This window comes from Oryctolagus cuniculus, chromosome 13 (genome assembly GCF_051225735.1).
Source record: "Oryctolagus cuniculus isolate XC-2025 breed Fujian yellow rabbit chromosome 13, ASM5122573v1, whole genome shotgun sequence".
NCBI lineage: Eukaryota > Metazoa > Chordata > Mammalia > Lagomorpha > Leporidae > Oryctolagus > Oryctolagus cuniculus.
In genome coordinates, this window is record NC_142879.1 from 15,086,143 (window position 1) to 15,098,556 (window position 12,414).

Genomic DNA, 12,414 nt, shown 5'->3' on the forward strand with positions numbered 1-12,414 from the left:
TAGTCATTTGGGGAGTGAGCCAGTAGATGAGAAGATACTTCCCTCTCTTTTGTTGCCTTTGTCATTCTGCCTTGGGAAGGGAGGGAGGGAGGAGAGGAAGGAAGGAAGGAAGGAAGGAAGGAAGGAAGGGAGGAAGGGAGGAAGGGAGGAAGGGAGGAAGGGAGGAAGGGAGGAAGGGAGGAAGGGAGGAAGGGAGGAAGGGAGGAAGGGAGGAAGGAAGGGAGGGAGGGAGGAAAGGAGGGAGGGAGGAAGGAAGGGAGGGAGGGAGGAAAGGAGGGAGGGAGGGAGGAAGGGAGGGAGGGAGAGACATTTTTAAAAATATGTTTGTAGGAAGTCCCCTGAACACACACTTATTTTTCCTCCCTTCTTTCTCTCATTTCCCCCTTCTCATTCTTACTTGTGTTTCCGCAGCAGCCACTTGTGTGAAAATCCCAAGAAGCTTCCTGTAGAGACCGTGATTCACCAGCCATTGCACACTATTGCGTCTCCTGATGACTCACGTGTTGGGCCCCATGAGTGCTCTTTTCAACTGGAGATTGTGTTTTTCCCTCAGAGTTGCATATGAATCATATGGTCAGTAGCACACTACTACATCTAAAATAAATCAATATATAACTTCTAGCCAATAGACTGTAAAATGAAGTGAAAATTTAGCAGAGATCAATTTCTTAGCAGTTAAGAAAGGCAAAGATATATCATAGAAATTATTGATGCAACTAGACTTCGATCAAATTAGAAAACTTCAGCCATTTCAAATCTAAAGTTTTAAGTTATTTCATAGTAATAAATTCAGTTTTTTAATTTAAGCAAATTAACCCAAATCAAATTACCACCATAATGAAGAATGATCTAATTCTAGAAATGAATATAGTGTCTACCATGTACTGTATTCAAAAGTAAAATTCAAAAATGGATTATACTGTTTCTAAAAAGCAAGAGAATAATTGTAATGATATTTGTAATATAATGTAAATATGTATTACATATGTCTATATATAAGTAGGGAAAGAGTTACGGTGAAGTGGCTAAGGGACCACTCAGGGCACCTGCATCCCAAATCTGAGTACCTGAGTTGAAGTCTGCCTCTGCTGCCACTGATCCAGCTTCCTACTAACATGAATTCTGGGAGGCAACAGGTGATGGCTCAAATACTTGGTCTCTGCCAGCCACGAGGGAGACAGACTTTATGGCTCCTGGCTTTAGTAAGCCTCAGCTTTGGCTGTTGCAGACACCTGGGGAGTGAACCAGTGGATGGAATATTGATCTCTCTCTCTCTCTCTCCCTCCCTCTCACCCTGGCTTTCAGAAGATAAAAATAAATTTAAATAAAAACTTAATAAAATGCTACCATGGACTTATTTAACATAGTGAATTTCCTTAGGCATGAATTCATAGGTCAATTATAAGCTTTATTTTCTCTTTCCCAACAAGCCTTCCTATTTCTTGCAATGAGAACTGCAAAATCTTCCATTATTTCATCATCTTTGTTCTGTTCCTTTCCTCATCGGTCCAGCTAATATTTTAGAATATATGTCTTTGGGACCTTCAAAATTTTCAAGGTTTGAAAAACATTCTGGACCTGCCTTTTAGCATGTGTTTGTACAGCAGCTATTTGAAGGACAGAGGGAGAATGCCCTTATAAAAGACCACCTCCCAACCCGAAACAAATTCCCTGGAGCAGTGCCTGCCTGAGTCAGGAGGCAACTTTTCCAGAACAAATGAATACGTCAGTGGCCAGTGGCATGCTTTTTGGAAAGCTGTGTATGAGAGATAACCCTAATATGTATAGAAAGGTATCTATGCAATTAGTTGATCAATGATGAATAAAAACAAAAATTTGTTCCCTTATGTGAGGAAAACGTGAAAACAACCATTCTCCTTTGTAAATAAAACTGTTATACTAATAATTAGAAGGTTTGCATTTCCAAATTAGTATTCATATCAATAATAACCAAAGCTATGTATCTATTTTTGTTAGTGAACTCTGCTTTGCTATTGCAAGAAATATATTAACATTATTACCAATTACCTTTTTTTTTTTTTTTTTGGAAGGCAGGGTTACAGAGAGAGAAAGGAGAGACAGAGAGAGACAGAGAGAGCTTCCATCTGTTGGTTCACTCCTCAAATGGCTGCAACGGTCAGCACTGGGCCAGGCTGAAGCCAGAAGCCAGGAGCATGCTCTGGGTCTCTCGTGTGGGTACAGGGGCCCAAGGACTTGGGCCATCCTCCACTGCTTTCCCAGGTGCATTAGCAGGGAGCTGGATTGGAAGTGGTGCAGCCAGGACTCAAACAGGTGCCCATATGGGATACAGGCACTGCAGACAGCTGCTTAATTGGCTGTGATGGCCTCCAACTATATTTTACCAACAAAATATTTGTTCTTTATTTTAGCCTTAGGTAATCATTAAGTTCTCATCTGTTCTGTTAATGATAGCAAAAGTGGAGGAGGTGAAACTAACTGGGTAAAAGCAGAGTTAACCCAATATTTGGTGCTGTAGGAGCCAGGAACTCTACATACACTGTTGAGGGCTCGTTGCAGCACAGGCATCACTGATGGGGTTAACATTAACTCACAGACCTTTCTAGATGGAAACGAAGCCCAGCAGTAATAGAAGGTAACAGACGTACTTGTAATAATGAGATGTAATATCTGTCTTCTTAATGGAAATTGACAGAGATATAGGCCAGAGATTTTTTAAAGAGCTTCATTCACTCATATTTTATGAATTATTTATTATATAAATTTTGAATTTTTAAAATTACTTCAAATAGTCTGTGCCTTTCTTTTCAAACACACTGTGCCGTTCTTCTGTTTGGAAGATTGTGATAAAAGGGGCAAAGATGATGAAGTGCTAGGGATTGAAATTCTGGCCACATGAAGAGAAGGGTAAATTCATGACAGTTGCAGATGACGGTGTAGAATGAAAGTGTGGTTCTGTGACATGAAACCAGATGAATGAAGATGACAAGAGTGGTTCCTTTTTGGGGGTTCCTCCCTGTGTGTTAATGTAGAAATGATATTTCTATTCATGAAAATACAAAAGCAGTTCAAGTACAACCAGTTCTGGTGACAATTACTGAACTTTTCTGTGGATGAAAAACTAGCACTTTGGAAGACACAGATGCATGTTGTTGTCTAGAGCTATTTATAACGAGGAGCTTGTGGTGGCAACCCCAGCGGGATCCTGACCTGGAGCACCTAAGCAACTCCTACTACACCGGTCAGGACAAGTAGGATTTGTGTCAAAGAGTAAAAGTACTTTTCAATACAACAAAAGCACTAATCTTTCCTGCAATAATTCTTGAAAGCAATGAGATTAAAGTACAGATAATTGAGAACTTTTCTATTTGTTGGTGGTGGGTGAGGACAGGACTGCTCTGTGGTGTGGTGTAGCAGTTAAAGCCCCACCTTTGATGCCCGTGTCCCATATGGGCACTGGTTTGAGTCCCAGTTGCTCCACTTCCAATCCAGCTTCCTGCTAATATGCCTGGGAAAGCAGAAGAAGATGGCCCAAATGCTTGGTCCCTGCACTCACATGCAAGACTCGGAAGAAACTCCTGGCTTTGGCTTGACACAGCATTAGCTGTTGTGGTTATCTGGGAAGTGAACCAGTGGATGGAAGACTCTCTCTCTCTCTCTCTCACTCTTTCTCTCTCTTTCTCAGGAAGAGACAATTTTCCTTAAATCCAACAAATCTATAATGTAACTGATTTTCCTAACAAAACATGACACTGAGTAAGTTACATAATTTTCCTAATTGTATAAAAATGTTTTCAATGTGTATAGTTTTGACTTATCATGTGGGGAAAAATATGATATATTGACTCCAACAATAGTTGGATAGTATACTTTATGGGAAAAATATAAACGAACAACTGGAAGGCCTGAGTTTTTACTATACCACATTATCAGCTATGAAGTCCTACAAGATAATTTTACCTTTCAGATATCTATTCTTCAAAAGAAAAATGAACACTCCAATCTACTTCATGGTGTTTTGGCAAGAATTAGCTAAAGGAGGTTAAAATCTACACTGGATAAAATTTATTTTGATATCATGAAGATCAGAGATTGAATTTTGACTTTTCCACTTCATATTGAAGGATTCATTACACTGAACTTCTCAATATGTTAGTTTCACAGCCGATAAAATGGGCCACAAAGGGTTGAGCCAGACTGACTCCCTATCTATCTATCTATCTATCTATCTATCTATCTATCATCTGTCAATTAACCATCACATTATTATTTTTTTCAAATATCAATAAAGTGTTTTCGGATGAGTATTCCACGAAAATTTCTATTGTTAATGGGAGTGGCATGAAAAAATTGCCTGTAAAATATTCTCTCCAAATTTGTATTTCATGTCTATAGATAAAATTCTTTTTTTTTTTATTTTTTGCCAGGCAGAGTTAGACAGTGAGAGACAGAGAGAGTGTTATAGACAGTGAGAAAGAGACAGAGAGAAAGGTCTTCCTTCCATTGTTTCACTCCCCCAATGGCCGCTAAAATTATTAAATGTTTATGATACTGAAGTAGAGCAACTTGAATGTTATATCAATTTTAACTTTTGTTTCTTGAAGGAACAAATACATTTTGGCATCAGAAGACTATTAGAAAAAATGCAAAAAGTGTGTCTAAAGTTTGGCAGAAAAGATTTTATTTAACACCTAATGTGGCAGCTGGCCAGGACATCAACTTACAGGAATTCTTAAGAATCTTCATGCCTAGAAAGAGTGGAAAGTGAAACTCAAGATATCTTTGCACACCTGTGTTTACAGCAACATTATTTAGAGTCACCAATAGATAGGAGCAACCCGGGGCCGTCTGGCTATACAGGGATGAATGGATAAGCAAGACACGGTATATAAGCACAATGGAGGGTACTTACACTTACAAAGGGGAGTTATGCTACTATAATATGGATGAACCTTGAAGACATTGTGCTGAATGAAAAAAGCCAATCACAAAAAGACAAATATAGTATGATTTCACTGATATGAGGTAACTAGAATAGTCCAGTTCATAGACACAGAAATAGAATGGAAGTTGGGAGGGGATGGAGAGAGGTGCGATGGGAGTAGTTATGTAATGGGTGGGAAGTTTCAGTTTAGGAAGATGAAAAATCTCTGGAGATAGTTGGCAATGGTGGTTGCATAAGCCAGCAAATGTGCCCAACAGCCCTGAAGTGCACACTTTTAAAATGGTTCAGACCATCAATTTTGTATCAAGAACGTTTTATCCACAACAAAAACATCCTATCTAAAAATCTTCTGTACATGTCTCTGCTTCCTTATATTTAGGATTGTAATTATAATCTTAGTTGTTGGTGCTCATATTCAGTGTTTTCATAAATAATTTGTAATTGTGTGAGAAAGCAGTAAAATTAACCTTATTTGCTTTGGCTGTATCCTCTAACCTTAATTCCCACTTCCCAAGTTTAAAATAAACATTTTTAATCCATATCAAGACAACCAAGATGTTTCTGGCTTTATCTCCTGTGCTAGATAATGGATTTGGATAGAATGATTGATTTAGCAAGGCAGGTAGGTATTTTATAAAACCACTCATGTAGCTACTTAAATTGGAATTGATACCTATCCACAGACAGCACTTGTACAAATGCTGAAAGTGTGAGAGACTTTTCAGGTTTTCTAAAGAAAAGTCTTTCTAGCTTCATATCATAATCTTTATATGCACTTGCTAGAGTTTTAAGTTTCACTTTTCACATATGCACATTTCTTGTCCAGGTGCGCCAAGACACATCTGCAACCTGGTTACCCATGAGCTGGCATTTAGCTGAACAGTGAAGACTTCTGCAAACCACATGGGGGTGCCTGGGTTAATTCCTAGTGCTAGTTCCTGACTCCAGCTTCCTGCTAATGCTGACCTTCGAAATTGCTGGTGATGGCTCAAGGAGCTGGGTTCTTGCCACACACACACACACACACACACACACTTGTTGTGTTACTGGCTTCCTGCTTTGGCTCTGGTACAACCCCAGCCATTCTGGGCATCTGGAGATTAAACTACTGATTCTTGACTCTGTGTCTCTGCCTCTCAAATAAATAAAGAAAAATTTTAAATAACAGTAGTTATGACAGCAACTGTGCGCCTGCAGAGCAGATTACAACTCACTCACACGTCAAACAAGAGAACAAATAATTCAGTTGAGAATATGTAGTGGGACACTGTATAGAAGTGAAGTAAATAAGCATATGTGTGTAATTATAAGCAGCAGTGTACATGATTCTTAGAAATATAACTTCAGAAAAGCTGACTCTATTATTACTGTATTCAAGATATTATAATTTCGCTAAAGCTCAAAATAAGCAAAACTATCGTATATAGTGCACACAGACACACAGACACACAGACTATCCCACAGCTCAGAAAACTGGCAGAGCCACTGTCACAATCTGTGTAGGTGAGCATGATACCCTTCAAGGGGCATGATTAGTATCAGGCCTGTGTAGAGGTAAACATCTCTTACATCTCTTACGCACGCGCTGTACACGACTGTATGGAGAGGCCCTGTGCAAGTGAGGGAGAAGGCAGTTGCACAAAGCTGGCTCCCTCACTTCTGTTGCTGCCCTAGTTCTTAAAGTGGGTAACAGATTTACAGATGTTTGTTGCTTTGCTTATAATCTTTTGTATTTTTTAAACAATAGCCCCCTGCCCCAAGTAATTCTAGGATATATCCTGGGCTTGGGAGATAGAGGAGAATGGAGATATAAAATGACGGTTTCCCACACATCAAGAATGTTTCTGTCTACTCTATTCTGTTATCCCTGAAAAAATTTTCATTCTTCTTTTCTTTGCTCTCAATAAAAGAAAAAATTAATCAAAGCATTCCATTATATATCCCCATTTAGCTACCTCAAATTCTGACAATAAAATATGTCATGATATTTGGTCAAATGTCTACTAGGTGTGAAGACATCCAATCCTGATTCATTGAGAAAGTGATACATGAGAATTAAGTTGGTCCCATTCTCAATAAAGAGCCTATACTTTCTTTTTTTTTTTTTTTTTTTTTCTTTTTCTTTCTTTTGACAGGCAGAGTGGACAGTGAGAGAGAGAGAAAGGTCTTCCTTTGCCGTTGGTTCACCCTCCAATGGCCGCTGCGGCCGGCGCACCGCGCTGATCCGATGGCAGGAGCCAGGTGCTTCTCCTGGTCTCCCATGGGGTGCAGGGCCCAAGCACTTGGGCCATCCTCCACTGCACTCCCTGGCCACAGCAGAGAGCGGGCCTGGAAGAAGGGCAACCGGGACAGAATCCGGCGCCCCGACCGGGACTAGAATCCGGTGTGCCGGCGCCGCAAGGCGGAGGGTTAGCCTAGTGAGCCGCGGCGCTGGCCGCCTATACTTTGCTTACCTGGTTTGTCAGGTAAATAAAATATGTTGAAAGAACTGTGGCATTTCCAGGTTGAGAAAAAGACTACTCTTCCAACCTATTAAGCGCCCAGAAGTTCCCATTGCTTCTACTCTAAAGTTAGTGTTTTTCACACAAAAATAATAGGAATAAGAATTTGTGAAAATAGTATGGACATTTAAGAATCAAGTCAGTTGTGACTGACAGCTTTTCAAAAGAGATACACATATTCTGGTATAGATATTCTCAGTTGAAGCTCACCTAAATTCATACCACCTTAATTAAAAAATAATGAGTGGGTTAAAATTACTCTTCTTCAAGAAGCACCTTGCATCTCAATCTTAAAATGAATATGTGATTTTAAAATCCGTTTTTTCTAATTATTTAAATATACTCTTGAAAATGTGTGAAGTCCGAAGCATGGAAACAAAGTTTGTGTTTGTTTCATTTGTTACAAGTGTAGCCGAGGAAAAAACTGGTTTTGCTCTTTTAAGAACCTACAATTCCTCATCAATATCTATCTATCTATTTATCTATCTATCTATCTATCTAATACTGAGTTGATTACCTATACCACTTATATCCATCTTAGAAAAAAGTTCAATGCTACAGAAAATGTAACAGTTTTATACGTGCAAGCATATTCTGAATGTAATCCTAATTTTCAGGAAGTCTTTGCTGTTGTCACTATAATAAACATTATGTTTAAAGTATATATTTAAATTAAGACATCTCTTTAATGGCATCTGAAACACGCCCCCTGTACTGAGTGTTACACCAGAATTCAGTGATTCCTGATATATAATTCCTCGATATAGAACAGTCACTCTATTATGTATCAGATTAACATAAAATGCTTTGTTTTGAGAAAAAGTACCTATAATCTTCTAATGGACACAATTTCTTTTCATGTAATATGTGTCTATGTTGTATACCACATGGAAAACAAAGAGTCTAAAATAATAAAATGTGTGTGGAGGGGTGTATTCCAGAAAAAAAAAGGAAGGGAAAATACATATAAATGTTTTTAATTCCATTAAGTTAAAGTAATGTAAAGAGTGCCTTTTGTCCATCTTGGTTAGGTCGACTCATAACTCTATTTGAGAAGACAATTTGCTCAAATTTTCTAGCAAGAGAGAAAAATGAGGGCAAGTACAGTATAGAAGAGCTTTTAAGTGGGACATCCTGACAGATTATAATATGGTGCCCCTTCAGAGGACACGTGTTTTGACTGCCTGGCTACAGAGGGCTATAATTTAAATGCCATTTGAGACACATAAGCTCTCGCATGGAGACAGGGACACTGTAAAATCTTTTGGTCTGTAGTCACAGTGCAGATAAAGTTGTTCCTTTGATCTTGCAATGCCAAAGTCTGCTGTCCAGAAGGAAGTCTTTGTGCTTCTGTCTTAAATGAAGACAGATTTCATTTTCCATCTAAGTTATTTTGTTAGCACCACATAAAAAGTAAAGTACGTTCTATCAATCGGAGCTTGGTTTTCTTCCATTGTTATTTTAGGTTACATTACGATTATGCAGTGCTCGAAAAATGTGCCCAAAATACATGCATCTGGGCTGAAAGTAACTGGACTCTAACTTCAAATGTCTTGACATGGACAGACTAGTCGCACTTGGCTGTAGTTTTCTTCTCTCTTTTATGCCTTTTTTTAAACAACAGAGAATATATTTTTTTTCTTATAAGAACAAGCATAACACAGGCACATATGTTTGATCCATGTGAGGAAATGCAGAAGCTAATAGTCTATGATCCAAGTTATACTACGGCATTTGCAAAGCCACACTGAATGCTCTCTGGATCAAATCTCTAAATTTTTGAACAATTTGTGAAATGTTAACAGCATTTTGGCATTAGATAATTTTAGGTACACAGATTATGTTTTCAAAAGGGAAGTATGATGTCAGAGGTTTTCATTTTAGATTCATGATGTCTATAATATGTCATGTGCCACATGAAAAGTGAAAAGTTATCTCATTACACTTAAGTTACTTTTTGGGTGAAAATTTGGGGGATGATGTTGAATGACCCCAAATAACATTTCCATCCTGTCAAAATTTATGGTTTCAGGTGGAAAAACCTTGATAATAAACTTCAGTAAAGTCAGTGTGAATAGTTTGAAGGCAAGGTGCTGTATACACAAATCATCTATTTCTTTTATTTTTCTCTGTATTGATATATTTTATCATACCATGATGTAACAAAATTTTCTGAGTCAACTTTCTGACCCCAAGATCTTTGGAAAGTTAGAAGTCCTTTAAAACTATCAGAAAAGGCAAGAAAAGGGTTAATAAGCACCGTATCTGGCATAAATTATGCTTTAAGGAAAATAATTCAAACACATTGGGCATTTGTTCAAATCGCCCATCAGCAAGAAAACAAAATCAAAACTAAAGTACTTGAACTCTTCATTGACCTTGTGTGTCTAAATATTTGGAAGTGATTTGTATTCAACAAAACAGAGGCTTTTTTCCCTACCAGTCAAACTGGAGACCAATTGAGATGTTTTGGTTGAAAAGATTAGACCTCATGTTTGTTGTCACCCAGTTGTGATATGTGTCTTATGAGTAAAGATCCTAGGGGGTCACCTCCATGGGAGTCTTGGCCCAGACATACTTGTATTTCCCCAGTGCCAATGGAAGTCCTGACCACAGAATGGTGTGGCCATGACCCTGGAATGGGAGTGGATCCTTTGGCAATGAGAAGTACATTGTGTAAAAACACCATCGCATGTGATCAATTCTGCTTTATTGATTCTGAAAATAATTTATCTGCTTATGAATGATCAAGAATAACCCCAGACTGATCCAGAATATCATCTGTCTCATCACATGCTGATGAAAAGTGAATTATGGTCAAGATAAAAAAGGCAAGCAGCATGAACAGCAACAAAAAACAATCCTAGAGAAAGCACTGTATATTTAGTGCATGATTTTGAAATGGCTTTAAACAAAACGCATACCAGCATCTTTCTGGAATCCATAATTTATAATGGTTACAAATTTAAACCCAAGGCAGATTGTCTAGCAAGATTTCCTGTCTAAATAAGTATTTATTTTATGGTTACAAGTTTTTAAATCTTCAGTATGCATTGGGGTATTAAAATAATAGGAGAATGCACAAGTCTTCTGGTTGTATAAAACTCACAAAATGCTTAAGCACACACAGAATCAGTAGCATACCAAATATATTTCAGCTGTACTACCAAACAGTTTATAACCAGAAGAGAGCATCAGAGATTATAGTCCATGAAAGAAGAGCATATATATATATATATATTTTTTTTTTTTTTTGACAGGCAGAGTGGACAGTGAGAGAGAGAAGAGAGAGAGAGAGAAACGTCTTCCTTTTTTTGCCGTTGGTTCATCCTCCAATGGCCGTCGCGGCCGCAGCGCTGCAGCCGGCACATCGCGCTGATCTGAAGCCAGGAGCCAGGTGCTTCTCCTGGTCTCCCATGCGGGTGCAGGGCCCAAGCACCTGGGCCATCCTCCATTGCACTCCCAGGACATAGCAGAGAGCTGGCCTGGAAGAGGGGCAACCGGGACAGAATCCGGCGCCCCTACCGGGACTAGAACCCCGTGTGCTGGCACCACAAGGCAGAGGATTAGCCTAGTGAGCCGTGGCGCTGGCCCGCATATGTCCTTTTAAATCATTTAAAATCAACTATTAAATCATGAGACAGAAAGTAAAGAGAGAACGAAATAAAGAAATTGTAATCTAAAGAAAAATATTAAAATAAATTGGAATTAGATAAATATTAAATTAAATTGGAATTAAATAAGAAATAGGTGGAGAATACTGTCATATTTTGGAGGAAATGTAGGAAAGATTACAAAACAGAAATAAAAAATAAAATGTGTAAACTAAATACACAGTTGTATTTTTTGTGATGTTATGGTATGAATCAGAGCAATCCTCAACCTATTCTGCAGCAAAACAGTTTAGTTTCTCATTGGCAATCATTTTGATTAGCAAAGTAATTATAGGGCATTACCAAAACCCATTTCATTCTTAATTTGTTGAACAAAAACCACTAATGCTCTTAAAATGAACATAATCATTATTTGTAGCTTTTCAAAGATAAATGAACAGTTATCAATCCAGAAGTCATTCCCTTTGATTTTTAATGTATAAAAGCAATGTGAATATAAAATTTACAGACTTTATCAGCTGAAAAACACAAGATAGTTTCAGACACTGAGCGAAGCCAAACTGCAAGTGGGTTTGCCCAAAACTTAATAACTGTACTTCTCTTGATTTCTTCCAAATTTATAAATATCTAAAAATCTTTGTTATCTGAGCCATCGTATGAACAAATTCAGAGCACAGTGACTTGTCAGTTCCCTCCCAACAGTTTAAGTAGGGGCATGTACAGGGTAAATCTTCTTCCATGTTGTTCATTTGAGTAAATGATGGCAGAAACAGGGTCATACAATAAAACATTGAGAGTCTTTGATAGGAGCAGTATGAGGTTCCTCCTCTAACATACATTATATTTAGAATGGCTAAATTTGGAATATGTCCACAATGTAGAGTTACATACATCATTAAGAGAAGGCCAACATCCAACACCCAGGAGTGGTTCCAATTGTAACACTTTATACCTCTGAATATGGTTCCAGAATATGGCTGGCACAAAACAGTATGTTCTCTAATGTCCTAACTGTTGGAGCTGCCAGAAAAATATCAAAACAATTGGGGCTCTTTGGAATGTGCAGTTAGCTTCCTGCTATAGGACAGGAGTCACAGCTGCTACAGTAGCAGTGGGTTTCCAGATGTCAGGGCTGTAAGGATAGTGAGGTAATTGCAGGAAGGAAGGGATACAATTTTGTTATCACGGATCACCCTCCTCATTGAAAACCCTGGGAGCGGCATTAATGTCAGTGCTTTGGATATGCACATTAGAAACTGGAGGTCTTTGTGATGAAGTGTGGCAGGCTGTGTATTCTTTTTACTCTGGAAAATTTTGTGTCAGAAAAATGTTTGGAAAACAAAGAGAGTAAGTACTCTGAAAGCTGTATTATTGG